This window comes from Chiloscyllium plagiosum, chromosome 9, assembly GCF_004010195.1.
Source record: "Chiloscyllium plagiosum isolate BGI_BamShark_2017 chromosome 9, ASM401019v2, whole genome shotgun sequence".
In the NCBI taxonomy this organism is placed as follows: Eukaryota; Metazoa; Chordata; class Chondrichthyes; order Orectolobiformes; family Hemiscylliidae; genus Chiloscyllium; species Chiloscyllium plagiosum.
The window spans coordinates 41860435-41878602 of NC_057718.1; positions in this window are offsets into that span (position 1 = coordinate 41860435).

The following is an 18168-nucleotide window of genomic DNA, read 5'->3' on the forward strand; positions in this document are numbered from 1 at the left end:
GATAAACACTTTGCTCCAGAAAGTGTTTTTGATTTTCTGCATTTTAAGCTGAGCTTTTGTCTTGGAACATTTTACAGCTGCCAATTCAGAGCTATTTAAAATTCCCTTTTTGTAAACTTAGGATCAGTAGCAGTCTCTTGTTTCTTTTAAAGAGAGATTAATAGGTTGTATACTCACAGCCCTTCAGTACAGGTTTAGGTTTGGTGTGGCACCTTGGCTTTGTTTGTAGTTAGAAATTCAGTTCTGACTTACCAGATTAATAATTAACTGTTAGGAAAAAAAGCAAGACTTTTCACAAATATCAAACTACCGTAAACTTTTCAGCACTTAATTACTGACCTAACTGGCTGACACAGCTAGTTTTTAGAGCCCATTTACTGCCACCATGATGCCATTTATCATTTACTGAATGTTAATCCATGCAACATAGACCACAAAAAGGTGTTCAGGTGATAAAAGTACCTCAAAGTTTCTTTATGACACTAACTATTTAGAAAGCTATGATACTATAGACTTACACATGTAGTTTGGATTCTATGTTTATTGTGGTTGCTGTACGTGACACTCACAGCTGATCAACTCCACTGACTCCTTAACACAAAGATACTGATTGAAGGTGAGGCAATTACTTTTATACTGGGAAGTCCCCATATCCTAATATAATGTAACTGTCTTAAAGTTACAGGCCTATCTGGTCTGGAATCTATGCTGTAATATAACACTGGTGAGTCTTCCACTGTCAGGATTTTGTGCAGACATGTTGTTATACTATAAGTAGCTATATTGTACATTGTGACCTGAATTTTAGTCAACCTTTTCAATATTTTTGGAAAATTTCATGCCATAGACATCATGAGAAACAAAATCAAAATTTAAGTAAATTTGATATTAAAACTCATAGTCATATAATCAACCACAACTATTTTTCTTCAAGTCTTAAGTAAGAAGCAACTGAAGAAACTCATTCTGAGGATAATCAAGTGGTTGCATAATGGAAAGAGAGAGAGATGGATCAATCTGAATTACAGTTGGAAGCTAGGAAATTCTATATAATGTTTTTTGTGGTATTGTATCTGCATTGTGTTTCCAACAGATGTATATTGTCTGAGTCTACATTTCGTACATGAGAAAGATTGGCCATTTCTATTTTCCTCAGATTGTCTCCTGTCTCACAATTTGATTGTTGACTTATCTGTATTTCACATTTAGTTAGAAGACAATTATGGATGGGCAACAAATGGTGACCTTGCGGATGATCATCCTGTGGTTCCTAGAACTTTGAGATAATCACACTTTTAGTCCCAAATTCTGAAACTGTATTTCTCAACTATATATCTTCAAGCTTGCCATATAAGGTGCATTGATACATTGTTGCTTGGACATTGACAGTAGAGTGGTGATAAGTGATATGGCACTCTGAACATTAAAGTATACATTTGCATATACATGTAACTTCCAAATTATATTGAAATTGAATTTTGATTGAGAAAAACAATTGCCCGAACTAATGCCAAAGAAGGAAAAATACTGTATAGTGTGAAAATGAAATGGCCACCATCACACTAGGTCATGAATTATACTCGAAGAATATTACAATATGAAGCAGCACAGTGACTCAGTGGTTACCACTGTTACTCCCCAGCACCAGGGACCTGGATTTAATTCCAGCCTTGGGTGACTTTCTATGTGGAGTTTGCACATTCTCCCTGTGTCTGCTTGGGTTTCCTTTGGGTGCTCCGGTTTCCTCTCATAGTCTAAACATGTGCAGATTGGGTGGATTGGCCATGCTAAATTGCTTATAGTGCCCAGTGATGTGTCGGTTAGATGGATTAGCCATGGGATATACAGGGTTACAGGGATAGGGTAGTGGGGTGAGCCTGGGTGGGATACTCTTCAGAGAGTCGGTGTGGCCTGTTTCCACACTGTAGGGATTCTATGAGATCTAGGAACAAAAGTGCTACACATCCCATGACATTTTTTTAAAAATCTGACTTGCCAATTTGGGACACTTGTTTGACTGCAGTTTATGAAGGGAAAATGTTTCACCAAAATTCTTTGACTTCAGAAAGCATGGTTCTTATAGTTAAACAGATCTGTGTAATGCTGTTTGGTTTCTCCCTTGGGAACGTAGAATTTATAAGTGTATCTCATCTCCCTAAATATCCAGCCTAGTGAAAGCATTGATGTTAATTGTATAATATTAAATAAAATCAAGTGCAAAAACAATCTGGGAATATGTAGCAAATCTGCTACTAGCTATAAGTGAACAGTCTTATTAATTCTTCATGTGGAGATTCTATATTAAAACTTACCCTGTTCATCCAGAACATTAACCTGACCTTATTCCTTTAAATCTGTTTTGCAGTTTTATAAAATTTTGGAAATACTCAGCAGATCGGGAAGCATAAAATAGCACTTGGTCACTGCATGAAATCAAAATGAATGCACCCGAATATTAAGAAAACAGCTGATCTCTCCAACTTGCCTACCACAGAATGTAAATGCATGACTCACCACTGAAAACTAGGGCAGGGAGATACCCTTCGCAGCAAGGAATTGCAAGTATTTGGGAGCTTCAGGAACAGGTATTGAGTCAGTTATAAGTATACAATCAATAGTAATCGCTGTGAATTAGTACCAAGAAGGTGACTCGCCTCTTTTTCTTCCCCATGTCATCTTTATGTTTTTATCTTTCCTGCCATTAGAGAGATTATGTCTTGGACTCCCTGCAAGGTTACAATGGGCTCCTAGGAGTCCATAGACTTGAGAACCATTGATGTAAAATAACATCATTCACAAATGCTTTAAAAATATTTTGAGCATGATTAGTGATATAATATTGTTTCCAATGTGGTGTACCTGCAAATTCTTCAAATGTTGCTGCTTACCCTAACTTTCAAAGAGGAGGCGATGTGAGGAAATGAGTTCATGGTCTTGTGGGAGTAAGGAAGATGTCTCTTTATACTTGTACAGCTATCCGATCCTCAAATCACAATCAAAGGACATTTTACTAACGTCAGTCTGCATGTAAACATTTATAAAATAGAGGATCAAAGAGATGAGATCTCTGCTGACACATTTGTGTGTTTAAATTGCTACTCAGTTAAAATGAGAAGCTATTGTATTATATAGATCGGTATGGACATCATGAGGCAAGATTCTTTTCTCGTAACTATGGACAGTATTTTTGGATAGCTGATTTCCCACTCCCCTGCCATCCACAGAATCAGCAGAAAACCCATCCTCAAAGGATAGAACCTCCACCCTTAGGAAGCCCCCATCTTAGAGAACTGTACAATCAACTCAATTGGTTGACAACTGCAATGTCTCAGCAACACCAGATTTGAATGGTGGCCAGTACTGGTACTAAGGGAATGACAGAATGGAGCTAATGGAGGAGAGACTTGAGAAGGGCCCTAGTATGGGGAATGGGGTGGGGCTTGGTTTGAAAGGCTGGGAAAGGGAGGTTAAAGGTTACAAAGGATTCTTTTGACAAGAACATTCTGCCTTGTCTGACACCAGATTGTCAAGTACAACCTGCCAGGTTACAAACCTGGTATGGGCCTACCCTCCCATGGGTAAGATAATGGGCTGACTGAGCCAATTAAGACCATTTAAGGACCAAATTTGGCTCTGGGTTTGGAGGGTCAGCTAACATACATCATAACCTCCACAAAATAAGATCCAGATCAAGGAAGTTTAGGAAGGTGATGGGCAGGTCATGTGTTGCATTTTTTGAGTTTGTGTGGGTCTGTAAAATTCTGTCTTATATTTAGCAATCTCTTAAAATATTTTTAAAAGTTTTCTTTATTTCATATTTTCAAGAAGTTTTTTTTGTGTGTTTGCCTTCTGCTAGAAATAGCAAGTAGAGGAATCTTTACAAATGCATTTACAGCACGTAGTGGTCAGAAGAATTCTCATTCCTCATTCTTGGGAATTCAATTTCTGATACAAAAGGCCTTGAATTACAGCATATGAGGTTGGGTCAGAGGCTCCAGTTTGTCCCAAATCAGACAACATTTTACTGGGAGCTTCCCTGGTGCCTCAATGCCTGTTGTGGAGCTAAATCATAAACTAATTACACATTTGTAAGTTAAGAGAAAAATCTGGTTGAACCCTTTTACTCACAATGTAATAGTTTTAGAATAGATTACCAGGGAAGATCAGTAATACAGAGATTCAAGAGACAATTGGGTACATTTTTGGAAAGACATGGAGTTGAATGAGAGGGGCAGGTGAGGTTGATCTATGGAAATGAGATTAGTTTGTTCCATTTATTGGTTTTGACATATTCTGAGATAGTTTTATGCTGCTATATTCATATGGATTTCAGATTTGATTCTTGGCCTGTGCTCAGGCCAGCAATAATGGTTATAACATAATGGTGCCCCATGAGAGAGGTTAGCAACTAAATTGGCAAAAATATAAAACACCACTGTAACCCATTGTGAGTGCACGTTAGTATGATCAGGTAAGAAGGGGTAAACTGGTTCCCCTCTGTACATTTTCCTTGCATGGTAACAGCAAAGCTGTAAGTGCTTTTTTGTACCTCATCTTAATTAGAAACACAGCTAAATTTTTTTTTGCTGTGAGCAATAAAGAGCAATCAAAAAAGTTTACTTGATTGAACAAAGTAAAAATTTATTAACTGTTAAATACAGGGAAGATAATAGAAAACACAATGTTTGTCAAGCATACAAGCTCAGCACAATCACTTGAATGCACATGCATACAGACATACACATTATGATCAGCCATGATCATATTGAATGGCAGAGCAATCTTGAAATACTGAATTGCCTACTCCTGCTCCTATTTCTCTATCTTTCACACACACGTACTAAGTTTAAGGGAGACAGTGCCCAATATAATAAAGGTAAAAGAATGTTTGGTTTAGGGTCCATTTTTACACTTTGAGGCATAAGGTTTAATCTGAGAGTAATGTTGATTAGTTGGTTTCTTAGATGCACTTGGTTATAGGAAATGATGCAATTATTAAAAACTACTTAGCTCCTTGATGATTTTTGCTTGTACTTGGCTCCATGAAAGCCAGGTGCCAACTTCTTCAGAACAACAATGGCAACAACAGCTATTCTTCAATTATCTGTGTAAAATATTCCTAGACCCTCCCTTGAAATAATGGTTTCATCATGTGTTACCAAGTGAATCTTTGGCTGGGTCTATCTGAGACAGTTACAGCACCAATGTCCAGTATTTTGCATTTGTTATTATCTTCATGAGACTGAGATGTGTGTCAATGAATAATAATCTGAAAATTGGCCCATAATGGAGTCAATCCATTTTTGCAAAAAGTTTTGGTGGACAGTATTTCCCTGTTGTTCTTTGATCCAATGTTGTTGAGTTTTCCTAATATCTTTTGTTAAGGTAAGGGGCTGGCAATCTTCAGTTTGCATAATGAGATTCAGATTTAAGTCTTTAATTCAGCAATGCCTGTAGTTAGGAATTCTTGCCCCCGTGCAGGTACGTTGGAAGGTCACATTGTAAGCTATACATTTCATGGGGTGAATCTTAATGTCTAAGTAATTTCCTCTTTTCTGGATCTGTTAGCTAGTCCTAGCCATTGGATGTTCATTTGTGTGATCCTGTGAGGTTGGCTGCTTTCACGGTGGCACAGTGGTTAGTACTGCTGCCTCACAGCGCCTGAGACCTGGGTTCAATTCCCGCCTCAGGCGACTGACTGTGTGGAGTTTGCACGTTCTCCCCGTGTCTGCGTGGGTTTTCTCCGGGTGCTCTGGTTTCCTCCCACAGTCCAAAAGATGTGCAGGCCAGGTGAATTGGCCATGCTAAATTGCCCGTAGTGTCAGGTAAGGGGTAAATGTAGGGGTATGGGTGGGTTGCGCTTCGACGGGTCGGTGTGGACTTGTTGGGCCGAAGGGCCTGTTTCCACGCTGTAATGTAATCTAATCTAAAAAAAAATCAGGTGATTTTGGCAGCCATTTTAAAGTGCCCCAATTCATTTATAACTGTTTTCTAACTATCCTAAAGTCCAAGGCTTTTAAGTTAATAGATTAGATTTTTAAGATCAAATTTCATATTTTACGTCATCATGGCAACATGCTTAAGGCAAAATGCTTAAAGCTTAGCTGAATCAGATTTGCAGGCTAGTAAGTAGCGTGCTATCAAGAGGCTGGTTTTGTAATTACAAAATGGGACTCCGTTCCTCACATTTTGGGAGCTATTTCAATGTAATTATTGCAGTCAATGTTTCCAAGGACATGGGAGACCAGACAGTCAAGGGCAATTAGAGTTGCCAGATCCAGTAGATAAATGCATTTCTACTGTTTTTTTATGGAATTCCTCTGTAAACTCCCCTCAAAGTGATCTCTCCATCCTGTCACTTCTGAAGGCTCCTTCCCTAACAATGCCTAAGTCTTACCCAATTACCAGGGACTATCTATGGCTGCTTCCTTCGACTGTGTCTTCCCTGCCAGCAATTGTAAAATTGGCTGGCTGGTGGAGGGAAATGGAATAGAAAAATTCAGCAGTTGTCTTGTCATCAAATTCATATTTCTTATGGTTTTCATGACTCTCTGTGGAAAAACAAAACTCAGTTTCTTCTCTCCATCACATTAGTATTGGAGCAATGGTGTCTGGATTCATTAAATTACCAAATATTTGGGTACCAAATGACGGTTTATATTATGAAATTCTCTCATAAATGTTCAAGAAAATATGGGAGAAAAGTGAAGACAAAAGTTTTATATTTTATTTAACAACACTCAATGAGGTGCTTTATGGGGTTTTGCAAGGCTAAAGTTCCTGGATTCATACACGGTGTTGTTATTGTTATTGGTATTATGTAGTGCTCATCACTTTCAGAAAGCAGTATCTCCAAATGATTAAACACAAAACAGTAGGTTCCTTAATTGCATCATAGAATCAAAAAGGTCTGCAGAATGGAAACAACCAATTTGGCCATGCCACTCAGTTTTCACAATTTGAACTAGTCCCAATTCCCAGCATTTGGTCCACATCCCTTCATGTTTATCCCATCCATGTACCCATCTAAATGTTTCTCAAATGACAAAATTGTACTCACTTCCAAAACCACCACTGGTACCCCGTTCCAGACACTTACCACCCTCTGTGGAAAAATGTTACCCCTCTGGACCCACTTACCTTAAACCAATGCCCTCTTGTTCTTCCTAGGGGAAGCCATAATCACAAAGGCTAGAGAATTGATGTAATAGTGTCTCACCCTGGTGTAACTCTGCTCACAACAGAGGCTCAGGAAATGTACTGTTAAAATTTCCCTGTCTGTACATGTTTCATGAATGGTTATAACCTGTCACCTGGTGGCTTTGAGCATCAGCTGGAATTTCAGCTTCTATTTGGAGCAATACTATCAGAGTATCATCTATCTTTTTAAAAAATTATTTCTTGTCTTTTTTTAAACATTTTGTAAAGGGTTAATGTATCTAAGTAATACTAAGCCAGTCTTCTGATCTTTTTTTCCCCAACTGATCTCAGCTTCAGCTTCATCTCAGTGGGAGACAAGTGATGGTGTTTATTCACTGCAGCTCAAGCACTCACTCAAGTTGCCACTGGAGCTTTCAACAATCACCAAGAGACAAGCCAATTCCAAGCTATCGTCATTTCACAGAATAACATCAGACATAACACATGGCATGTCCTGTTACTGCGGTGCATCAAGCAGCAAATTTACACATTGCCAACACAAAAGATTGCAAAGTGGAGGTAGTCCTGCTCAGACTATATAATGCACTGAAGCAGTGCATAGGCAGTAAAAATGTGAGATTTTCAATCCAGCAAAGAAATAACCAAAAGAAGCATGTTCTGGTAAATTACTTCAAGTAAATTTGGAACGCTACTTCAAATTTACTATTAGTAGTAGGATGAGTAGCATAAGCATAAAATCTTTGCTTCAACTTGAGAAACACATTTTCACAGAGAAACACAAGGAGCAATATTCCAGATGTTACATGATACTGTATCTCACCATCGCATTTCTTGTCCCATCCATGTCTCAAAATTGCTTAACTATATTTTCAATATCCAATAGTGGATGAAACAAATATCCTCTGCCAAAATATTTGAAGGCCAAATCCATTGCTTTCAGTACCTACCACCAACTTCACTTCCTAGCCTCTGATTCCATCTTTTTTCCTGGGAACTGTTGGGCACTGAATTAGTTTGTTCACAATCTTGGTATCATGTTTGAATTTGAAATGAACTTTCAACTGCATTCCTGATGAAGGGCTTTTGCCTGAAACGTCGATTTTACTGCTCCTCAGATGCTGCCTGAACTGCTGTGCTTTTCCAGCACCACTCTAATTTAGACTCTGGTTCCCAGCATCTGCAGTCTTTGTTTTTACCTGCATATTCATATTGTCAATAAGACCACCTGTTCCTACCTAGACAACATTCCCCTCAACTAACCTACTGCTGAAAGCTTCATTCATGCATTTGTTAGCTTTCCAGCTTTCCAGCTTTGACAAAGGATCAGTTAGACTCGAAACGTCAGCTCTTTTCTCTCCTTACAGATGCTGCCAGACCTGCTGAGATTTTCCAGCATCTTCTCTTTTGGCTTCAGATTCTAGCATCTGCAGTAATTTGCTTTTATTTTGTTAGCTCTACTCATTGTTATTTCAATGTACTTCGGGCCAATTCCCCATGTTCTATCCTCTGTTAACTTGAAGTTGTTTAGACCGTACTATCACTAGTTTTAACATAGAAACATATAAATTCGAAGCAGTGGTAGGCCATTCATCTTTTGAGCCTCCCCTATCATTCAGTATTATGATGTCTGATCATCCAACTCTGTCCACCTTTCTCTTGTAATCTTTTATCCCTTGAGCCCGAAGAATTATATCTAATTTCTTCTGGGAAATATTCAATGGTTTGGCCTCAACTACTTTCTGTAGCACAGAATTCTAAAGGCTCACCACTTTCTGGGTGAAGAATTTCCTCTTCATCTCCATCCTAAATTGCATATCCTGTATCGTTAAACTGTGACCTCTGGGTCTGGATTCCCTGGTCTCTGGGAATGTCTTCCTGATTTACAGTATCCAACTCCCAATAAATTCTGATCAATGAAATGCATCTGTACTTTGTAACTTGCATTGGTTTAAGCAACACCCTGATTTTAAAGTTCCCTCCTTTCTGATATCTCTCCTTTTGGGCTCTCTCCTCCCTTTCTCTGTAATTTCCTCTAATGCCTCAACCTTCTGAATTATTTACACTGTATGAATTCTTGTCTCTCAAACCTTCCTAATTTTAATTGCTCCATCATTGGTGGATGTATCTTCAGCTACCAGGGCTCAAAGCTCTTCCTAAAATCCTTCCTAAAATCTTTCATTCCTCCTTAAGGATATTCCTTAAAAACTAATTCAATTATCAAGCTTTTGCTCATCTGCCCTAATTATTCTTCTCTAGCTTGGTAACAAATTTTGATAGCTACTGTCCTGTGAAATTCCTTGGAACATTTTATTATATTACATATGCTAAATAGTTAAAAACTACGTGCTGCTATTCTGCAGAATGAAGGCTTTTTCTCACTACTACCTATTGGGCTTAATCCTTATTCAATCTCTTCACAATGAAGCAACAGAGTGTTTGGAGTAGAATTAAAAATTGTTGCAACACTTTAACGATTTATCTTGTCAATCTTCAGAGCTTGTTCTGGTTACTTTGGTGTAATTTTCAACAATGACAATTATTACACTCAAAGGATTATGGAAAGTCTTGCATTTCTGGCAGGAAGTGTTTTTCAACTTCATATAATTAGTAGTGCAGCGCAGTTGTAATGTCTCTAACTTGGAGCTAAGACTAGAGAAATAAACACATGGTTCAGAGACTGGTTTGGGAAGGAAGGATTTCAGTTCATGAAACACTGGCATTAGTACTCAGGGAAGAGGCACCTATTCCATAGGGATGAGCTCCACTTCAACCAGACTGGGGCCAGTGTACTGTTCACTTAGGTAACTAGTGCAATAAAGTAACTGAAAGCACAGGGAAGGGTTTGGTGATGGCAGTTTTAGAAATCCAAAGTAAAAGATCAAGGAGATAGAATGGTGTAGTAATATCAGTAAAGACTTGTAAAGTGGAACAGAAAAAGACAGAGAGTTTAACAGTAATTGTGCATCATCCATGCAGGGAATATTACCAAAAGAAATTTATCTGCATGGATGAAACATCCACAATAAGGAAGTTGAACTAATGGCATAGCAGAGATAAAGGGGATAGATTTAATTGCTACTATACACCATAAGACATAGGAGCATAAATTAGTCCATTCAGCCCATCAAATCTTCTCCAACATTCAATCATGGCTGAAAAGTTACTCAACCTCATTCTCCCGGTTGGTGGCTAAATTGCCCATAGGGATAAGTGCATTAGTCAGAGGAAAGTGGGTCTGGATGGGGTACTCTTCGGAGGGTTGGTGTGGACTGGTTGGGCCAAAGGGCCTGCTTCCACACTGTAGGGGATCTAATCTAGTCTATAAAAAAAAACGTTGATCCCCTTGACACTCAAGAACTGATCTATCTCAATCTTAAATATACTCAATGACCTGGTGTCCACAGTCTTCTGTGGCAATGAATTCCATGGATTCGCCATTCTTTGGCTGAAGAAGTTTCTCCTTATCTCCATTCTAAAAGGTCTTCCCTTTACTCCAAGACCCTTGGGTCCTAGTCTCTCCTTCCATTAGAAACATCTTCCCAACATTTACTCTGCTCAGGCCATTCAGTATTCTGCATGCTTCCATTAGATTGCCCTCTCATCCTTCTAAACTCCTTTGGGTATAAACCCAGAGTCCTCAAACATTCCTCATATGTTAAGCTTTTCATACCTGACACCATTCTTGTGAACGTCCTCTGAACATGTTCCAGGGTCAGTACATCCTTCCTGAAATATGGGGCCCAAACCTGCACACAATACTCCAAATGTGGTCTGACCAGAGCCTTACAGAGCCTCAGAAGTACATCCCTGCTTTTACATTCAAGTCCTCTCAAAATAAATGCCAGCATTGCATGTGCCTTCTTAACTACTGACTCAACCTGCAAGGTTACCTTGAGAGAATCCTGGACTAGAACTTCCAAGTCTCTTTGCACTGCAGACTTCTGAATTTTCTCCCCATTTAGAAAATAGTCCATGCCTCTATTGTTCAAAGTACATGACCTTACTCTTTCCCACATTGTACTCCATCTGTCACTCCTTTGCCTACTCTCCTAACCTGTCCAAATCCTTCTGTAGCCTCCCTAACTCCTCAATGCCACCTGTCCCTCTGCCTACCTATCTGCAAGCTTAGCCAGAATACCCTCAGTTCCTTCATTTAGATCATTAATGTATGAAGTGAAAAATTGTGGTCCTAACACTGACCCTTGCTGAACACCACTTGTCACCAGCTGCCATCCTGAGAAAGACCCTTTTATCCCCACTCTCTGCTTTCTGCCAGACAGCCAAGCTTCTATCCATGCTAGCACCTTGCCTCTAACACCATGCGCCTTTATCTTACTCAGTAGCCTCCTGTGCGGCACCTTGTCAAAGGCATTCTTGAAGTCCAGGTAGATAATATCCATTGGCTCTCCTTGGTCTAAACTGTTCATTACTTCCTCAAAGAATTCTCACAGATTTGTCAGACATGACTTCCCAGAGACATTGGATCGAATCTTACCCAAAATTGGTTCAGTGTAACTGTTGTTGAGTTTCATGAAGGGTTTCTCACAGTGGAGCCTGGCAAGTTTGTTTGACTATTGTTCAAAACCCATCTCATTAACTATGTATCATCCTACATAGCGCTTACTGCTTTGATGCTAACTTGATTGTCTCAAGCATCCAAGGTAGAGATACTCATCCATACTGCCATGATATTCTGGGATCCCTAGTGCTGGCATCTAATTTGATTGCCAGCATTGCATATGATCAAGTGTTGTCCTTTACCATGCTGATAGTAGAATAGTAATCACAAAACAATGCTTCTTAGGGCATATAGGTATCACAGTTGAAACTTCCATTTCTCTGAGCCTTCATTTCATTGCAACAGCAATAAACTCCTGCTGTGGTTAAAAACATCAATCATACTTGCAGTGAACTTGTGTGGGAAACATAAAAAACAGAACAGGTCCTTAGTGATACAATCACTCAGCATTCACATCACTCACAATTAGTGGTTTACCTTGCTCTCCATACAGTGGGACATGTGTGACGTAAACTGTGGGATTTATTTGTATAATTTTAAATGTTATTTATTGTGATTTATTTATTTATTTATTCTGCTTTTGGAATTAGTAACTGGTGGGGTTTCTGTCTGTCTGAAGTTTATAATTCATTTGTAATCATTTTCATAGCTGTGGTAATTTATTTTGAAAACAGCTCTTGAGGCCTAGCTTCAGAATTAATGGACTTTTGTTTGTATAGATTGTTTTACAAACAAGCAAGGTAAATAATGGGGCCTCAATGTTTGTTAAAGAGTTTTGGAACTTGTTTATGTTGGGATGGTTGTATTGAGCAGTGCTCCTGAGAAAGAAAAGTATTAATATTGAATCAGGTTACCCTAAAGTGAATAATTAATTTCAGTTCCAGACCAGAAGTGTTGGGAGAAAACCCTAAGAAAAAGACTTATTGAGGACCCTCGAGCAGATATATGAAACACAAATGACTTAACTCCTCTGTGGTGAGAGATACAGGGACACTGGTTTGAATATTATATGAGTGTTTATTTGGGTATTGTACAAAAGCTGGTTTGTTTCTTTGTCAATTTTTAAAAATTCATTCATAGGATGTGGACATCACTGTCTAGGCCAGCATTTATTACCCAGAGGGAAGCTGCAAGTCAACCACATTGCTGTGGGTCTGGGATCACATGTACACCAGACTAGGTAAGGATTGTAGGCCTTCCCTAATGGACATTGGTGAATGAGATGGATTTTCCCCATCAGCAATGGTTTCATGGTCAGCGTTAGACTTATAATTCCAGACTTTTTTCGTCTCATTGGATTCAAACCGGGCCTCCCTGAATATTCTCGGGATTACCAATCTAGCAATAATTCCATTAGGCCATCACCTATCCTTCATTGAGAAGAGCATTTGGGATTAATGGTAGTATATTTTTACTGTGTTTAAAAAATCTTTGAATTTGTAATAAAAGTAGACAGTTTGGGTTATTCTATATTATCTTCACTTTATTTATTAATGAACCTAAGTTTTATTGCAACACCAATAACAATGCAATTTTAAAATTGTATTCATTTATGGGATGTGGGCATTGCTGGTTGGTCAGCATTTACTGCCCATCCCTAGTTACCCTTGAGAAGGTGATGATGAGCTGCCTTCTTGAACTGCTGCAGTCCACCTGCTGTGGGTCAATCCACAATGCCATTAAGGAGGGAATTTCAGGATGAATGTCAATGTTTCAGTGAGAGATGACTTTGCTAAAACCAAAACAAATATGAATATGATCTATCAAGCCAGGTTCATGTCTGGAATCAACCCCCTCCACAGCATCCCATGTCTCCCATGCACTTCCAGAAGGTAGCTGGAGTTAGAGCTGGAGGTAATAAATGAGCATACATCATGGATTGGTTAAGGGACAGGAAACAAACAGTAGACATAAATAGGGCATTTCAAGATGGCAGGCTGTGCCCAGTGGAATGTCACAAGGATTCATACTGGAACTTCAGCTATCTATAAGTTATGATAATGACCTTAGTGAAGAAACTAATGTATCTAGATTTTTTTTAGATAAGAGGAAAGGTAAGCTGTGAGAAGAACTGAGAGAGAGGTTGCAAAGGGAAGTAACCAGGTTAAATCAGTGGGCAACAGTGTAGGTAAGGATGAGGTTATTCACTCTGGTGGGAAGAATAGAAAAGCAGGGCATTTTTTTTAAATGTGAAACACATGAATGATGATGTTTAGAGAGGCTTGCTTGTGCTGTAAAAATGAATGCAGAATGCTAGCTTGCAGATACAGCTAGAAATTGGGAAGACAAATGTCCTGATGGTCTTTGTTGTAAGGGGATTGGCGTACATGAATAAAGAAGTCTTGCTGCTAGCATAGAGGAGTTTTATCAGACTGCATCTGGAATACTTTGTTCAGTTTTTTTCAGTTTTGTTCAGTTTTGATCTCAATATTTAAGAAAGGATATATTTGTATTGGAGGTTCATTAGCTTGGCCTTTGTGTTGAGAAGCTGATTAAATTGGTCTTTAATTCTCTAGAGTTTAGAAGAATGAATGCAATGTCATTGGAACATACAAGATCTTCATGGGATTGATAGGCAGGATGCTGTTTGGAGAATCTAGAACACAATGCACAGTCTTAGCATAAGGAGCCAATCATGAGATGAGGAGAAACTACATCACTCAAAAGCTTGGGAATCTTTGGCTTTTTGGACCCCAGAGGTTTATGGATTTTCATTGTTTAATACGTTCAAAGCTGGAATGGACAGATGTTTGGTCTCTCGGGATCTAGTTGCTCCTATTTCTCATTATATTTAGTGAAAAGTGTTTTTCATTTAGCTGCAGAAATGACAGCAAGATCCCAGTGAATATGTCATTCCATACATTGTGTCTGGTAATAAATGAGTGTCATCAGCATATGTTGATATTTGTTTATTATTCTAACTGATTGCAGCATCACATAGACCAACTAATGACTAGAAGTTGTCAAAGAATTGATTAATTAGCACCACATATTGTAATTATACATACGTTCTGTCTTTTGTTTTGTGAATTTCAAGTTTATTTAGCTTACTCAGGTAATAAAAATATAAGTAACTTGTATAAGATCAAATTGATTAGTTGGATAAGTGGCTAAGTGAACTAGTAGTTAAAAGGACCCACTGTTTACTATAATGATGACTAATTCATCATTAAATATTCAGAAAGGCAATAAGCCATGGACTAGCCTTGGTTCTTACAAGGTTAACTGCAGAGGATTATTCAAGATAAAAAAATGTATATATAAACAACAGCAGCTATAAAGTCCAGATAGTAGAGTAAGTTTAACTGTTCAAATGAGGAAAATGCCCTTTAAACAATCAAAACAAGATCTCTGACTTGCTGTCCAATGAGACTAAGTGATCAGGGACATCAGAGACCAAATCAGATAAATGATAATTACATAAACTCAAGTGAAGCGCATTTATTAATACATTGAACATGTTCAATGGGAGTTGATGAAACATGGGCTATATTACATAACTGCGGAACACCAAATACCTCAGGCATGACAAAATTATCATTTGCTACCACTGTATTCATTCAGCAACAGAGTAAGAAGACAAAGGTTCATCATTTTAATGTTTTTTTATGGTGCCAAGTCACATTTACCAGTTCAGAGCCCAGGTGCTAATCAGTAGTTCATATGAAAGTGGCAGAGGTAGACTTATCTTCGAAGTCTAACTTTTCCTATTTCTCAATATGAAAACATCTGATATGAGACTGTCACCATTTTGTTCAAGCTTATCAGAGGCTAGAAATTCATAGAATTCCAGTTCTACTGAGCTTCCATCTCATCACTTGTGGTATAAAAACAACTTAAATTTTTATAGCACCGAACAAAATAAAATACTCCAAGGGGATTTATAAAAGTGTTATAAAGATACCAAACCACATAAATGATTCCTGAAGAAGGGCTTATGCCCGAAACGTCGATTCTCCTGTTCCTTGGATGCTGCCTGACCTGCTGCGCTTTTCCAACAACACATTTTCAGCACATAAAAGATTATGCTGGATGACCAAAACCTGCACACAAGGTATGTTTTAAGAAGTTACTTAAAGGGGAAAACTGAGATGAAGAGAAAAAGGAAGGCCATCTCAGAGATTGGAACCTGGACAACTGAAGTCACAGTTCATAGTAGTGGCACAATTATAATTGAGAATGTACAAAAGACCAGGTTTAGAGAAACAGAGGTGTCATGGAGATTTAGAGAAAGTGAGGACTGCAGATGTTGGGGAGTCAGAGTCAAGAAGTGAGGCACTGGAAAAGCACAGCAGGTCAGGCAGCATCCATGGAACAGGAGAGTCGATGTTTCGGGCATAAGCCCTTCATCAGGAATATGGAATCAGGAATCATGGGGGGTTGTGAGATTGGAGGAGATTCAGAAATAGAGACGGCAAAGTCTGTGGAGATATTTGGAAACAAGAATGGGAATTTTCAAATCTAGGCATTGCTTAACCAGGAACTAATGTGGTTCATTGATCACAGAGGTAATAGAGGAGTGAGACTTACTGTCTGTTTAGATACAGTAACAGAGTTTTGGTAGGGAATTCTGTTGAACTGAGGTGCAAATAGGCCTTCTCAGAGTGCATGAAAGAAGTTGTCAATTCATTTCAGGATCAAAGTTATAAGTTAGTGCATTATGTAAGTAATTAGTTGGTGCCGATGGAAAAAAATGGAGGCTACGCTCATATTAATAGAGAACAAAGGCAAAATATTTGTTTTATAATTGGAGAAAAACTCTCAATCTGTGTCTTATGTTAAGTTTATTCTCATTTCTCTATCTTTCACTCTTTCATTCTTTTAATCGTTGTCCATTTAAAATTTCTAATCAGTGCTGGAGTGACTAATGTTCACTTCAGAATGTGTGAGATTATCAAGAAACCAATTTAAATTTTAAATTAATTTTTTTTAAATGCAGGATTGAAATGTCAATGATAATCTTGAAGGTCAGTGCATACTGGTGTTCTTGGGGATAGGCACATTCTGGGCTAACATGAATTCAGAGAGAAGCTTAAAGAGGATCTCTGAGTATTTGAATAAGAATATCTAGAAATACAGTTTCCTTTTAGGTGTTACTTTTAGTGCTATTTTTAGTTGTGCTCGGAGGTTTCGATCAAAAGGTTTGCATGTCAAATTTTCAAATCCGATAGTTATATTTGAGTTTCACTGGAAAGTCCTCTATTTTGTTATTTTTTTGGTGAAAGAAAAAATATGTGAGAGGTCAGATTGTTTCAGCTGGAAAGTAACAGTGAAGCTGTATCATTTAGTAGAGGCACACCTTAAAACAATAAAAGAAAAATATAAATTTGTGAGATCCTTCTGAGCTTTGAACTTCAGTCAAGTTGGCATGGCTAGTGGCTGTCAAGGTGATGCTGGTCTTTTACACCTCAAGCTTATTTCAAGCTGGTATAGGGAACGAGAGGAATAGCAATCAATCTGCTGGCCACCAACATGTCAAGTGTATGGTTCACATTTCACATCCTCAAGCACAAAGAATGAAAGTGTGGCTTTGTCCTACGACACCTCATAAAGCAAACGGTGCCAAGTAGGTGTCGGGTGAAGAGTGAGTGGAGGTGATTGTGTGTATAGTTGAATATGTAGATTTTAAGGTGAGTTTAAATTCCAACTTCCCAGAAACAAAGTGGTACTTAACTATATTTTTTCCATTCCATAGTCATTTTAGCATTTCACTTTTATTGACTAGCTGCAGCATCTTCCTTGCTTTGTGGAGAACAATTTATCAATGAATACAAAGCAGTCCATCTTATAATGCAAATTCCTTTCCAGATACTTGAGAAGGAAAAATAATGGAAGAGCCTGATGGCATTGTCCTGATGAAAATCCTCCATGTAAGACAATTGACAAATTCTTAATTTAATTTGCATCATCACGTTGCATAGTTCTACAAAGTGACAGAACCTTTTCAAGTACTCTATCATAAAGATCTTTAGAAGCTCACTGTAAATGTCATAAGAGGGCACTATTACTGTTATATTTATACATTATCAAAAAACTAAAGCAGTAACTTGCCTATTTTCAGCACCTTTACCATCATAGTAAATATCGAGGTGAATATGAAAATGACTCATATAAGGAAGTACTATGAGGAGAAGGGGTTGGGGGTGCAGTGAGGTTTAGGAACAAAAGTCCAGAGCTTTAGGCTATTGCAGATGAATGCACTGGTGCTATTGGTAGAATGATTAAAATTGGGATAAACTTTGTACTATTTTGCCAGGATTTCCACTGACATTACTACTAGACATTGGAAGAATCCTTTGGAAGGGAAGGCGTTATTGTCTACACCTGATTGCAGCTGGGGGGACACATAATTAGCTGTGGATTCCGATTTTCTGTAACAGTACCATTTGCACAGCTGTGATGGACACTTTCTGTTTTAAAGGGGCAGGTTATTCATAGCAATGAAAACATATCAAAGCTTTGTTTTACCAAAAAAAACTTTAGCTGAC